The sequence below is a fragment of the Dasypus novemcinctus genome, chromosome 16 (assembly GCF_030445035.2).
Source record: "Dasypus novemcinctus isolate mDasNov1 chromosome 16, mDasNov1.1.hap2, whole genome shotgun sequence".
Taxonomy (NCBI): Eukaryota; Metazoa; Chordata; class Mammalia; order Cingulata; family Dasypodidae; genus Dasypus; species Dasypus novemcinctus.
The window spans coordinates 3,654,114-3,656,674 of record NC_080688.1 but is presented as its reverse complement, the minus strand read 5'-3'; the positions used below and the strand labels follow the sequence as shown (position 1 = coordinate 3,656,674).

Here is a 2,561-nt window from a genome sequence, read left to right as displayed (position 1 = left end):
CCAGCTCTACATGGGTCAAGGAGGCCCAGGGTTTGAATCTGGACCTCCCATGTGGTAAATGGATGCCCCACTGAGTTCTGTGCTGCTATGCAGGTTCCCTAAGAATTTGCTAATTTTTTTCCCATTCTTTTCTCTCTTGATTTACTTTTCTTTTCAAGTTTACCTGCTATCTCTTCTAATTCATTTATTTTTTCCTCTACCATTGCAAATAAGCCATTAAAAGTCTAAATGTATTCTTTTTTTTTCTTTTTTCTCAAAATATGGAATGCTTCATGAATTTGCAAGCTTTCCTTTCATAGGGGCCATGCTAATATTCTTTATATAATTCCAATTTTAGAATATGTGCTACTAAATCAATAACCCTCTAATATATTTTTACTATCCACTGTATATTAGGGTTCCCAAAGGAAACAGAATAATCATAAGATTTTTATCTGGAAACAGTATGAGATGTTATAAAATTATTTTAAATGACCATGGGGATACACAAGTCCAAATTCTGCAGGCAGGTTACAAGCTAGGTACTCCAATGGAAAGCCAATGAAGTTCCTTCATGTGTGCCTGGGACATGTTGGCTATCCAAAGACAAGCTGGGAAATCCTCTCTGAATGCTGAAATCACTTCCTTTTTAAGGTATTCAAATGATTGGATAAAATGTTACTTATTGATGATGGAAAACTCCCTGGTTGATCATAGATGCACTCCCATCTATGCAGTGTACTCACTGATTAATTAAGTCCATAAATGTCCTTGTATTACAATTTTCCCAGGGCTTGCTTGACCAAATAACTGAGCACAATTACTAGGCCTACCTGGTACATTACTCTAACCATCACATGTTGGGCCTTTCATTCCTTAAGATATGTTTCTTTTCTCTTTAACTTTCAAATTCTATTTTTTTTCCATCCAGTATCTTCTTAATATCATTCATCTCTTTAGTTATCTCATTGAATTTATTAAGGAGATATGTTTGTGTTTCTGAGATTAGTTGTCTCAAATCCTGTGTTTTTTCCCAGAGGCTTAATTTGTTTCTTGGACTGTCACATACTGGGCTGTTCCTTAGAACTCCTTGTAATAATTTTCTGATTATCTGATATTTTGATGTGTTCATTCTGTGCACAGTTTCTTTAGTCTATGGCTTTCTTATTCATTAATTTTTTGATGAAACTCTAATTGATACTTGATTCAAGTTATTTTGAATTTTTATAATAACTTATGCTTAAATAATTTTTAGCTCTTATTCATCTGATTTTTACACTGAATATAGTAAAATTTTTGAGATTGAAATATATGTGTACTAATTTCTTCCTCAGGAACTAGCTTCCTTTCCCCTGTTCCTCCTCCAATAATGTTCACCTGTTCTGTGTTTTATTTACCTCTGTATCTTTTCAATACAGCTTTTTTTTTTTTAACTGCTATTACATGCCAGATTTATTTTTCAGTGTCCCTCTGAAGACAAACTACCCATATTAAGTTTCCAAGTCAAAATTGGCCCAGGGACCAATGAAGTAAGTTTACATCAGTTCCAATATTCTATGTAGGGGAAGCTGTAAACACTGCCAATCTACTTTTTTACATCTCCACAAATCTATGCTTTCTTAACTTACCCACAGATAGTGCTCTTCATCAAGTTATTGCCCACTGTCCTGAGGTGTTGCTGTGCTTCTAAATTCTCAGCTGAGGCAGCCCCTTATGGGGGCATGGTTGAGAATGAGACTTCCAACCCTGAAGACATGAAATTGTGCTGGGAGCAGAGTTCCCTAATCAAGTGGCACAACCTGTGCTAGGCACCTTGAGATGGGTGGGATGATTCTTCCCCAAGAGAGCTTGTTCAGAGTGAACCCTGAATTCTCTCCTACCTGGGACATATTGGTTCTGGGTCCACTGGCCTCTTAAATTGGACAGGGTCAACTTGCCCTCTATGCCCTAAGATAGTAATAAAACTGCACTCAACTTCCACTCCTGCTAGGTGCAGAGGCCTAAACTGGTAATGACTGCCTCTCCAACCAGGATACAATGAATGCAATCACTACTATCCTGGGAATCTGATGGGTTTCTAGTCATTCCTGCATCCACTTCTACCAGGGGTGGAGATAAAAAAAAGGCTGCCAAATTCTTTGTGGATTGGGCAGGTTTAAACTTCAGTTGTGCTCAGAATTGGAGGTCAGCTTACTGAATTTATTAATAGCCATAATCAGGCTCAGACCACTTTCTATAACCTGATTTGGGAAAGAGAGCTTCTCCTTCCAACCATGAAGTGAGTCCTAGGATGGCCCAACTTGTAAGTGGGGTATGGGTACCAGTTTCTGGAGCATGAAGGGATCTACTTGTAAATTTTCACAACAGATTGTCATTCTCCTCCTGCTCTTCCTTTGATGGGGTATGGCTTTCTTCTTGTCTCTGGAGTACCAAAAATAGTTGATCCAGACAGATACTCATTGATTGTACCTGCCCCATGAGACAAGCTGTTTGTTAGAGATCCCTACTCTGGCACCATGTTCTGTCAGAACTTATCTTATTTTTCTTTTTCTTTTTCTTTTTGGTAAATCTTTCTAAGGGGT

General features: G+C 37.8%; 1 non-coding gene across 1 annotated transcript; it reads right to left on the bottom strand.

The window, feature by feature from the left end:
- Positions 1-254: 254 nt before the first annotated feature.
- Positions 255-357, bottom strand: LOC111765073 (U6 spliceosomal RNA). Its single transcript, XR_002797521.1, has one exon. It is a non-coding gene; the product is annotated as a U6 spliceosomal RNA (small nuclear RNA).
- Between the last annotated feature and the right edge of the window lie 2,204 nt (positions 358-2,561).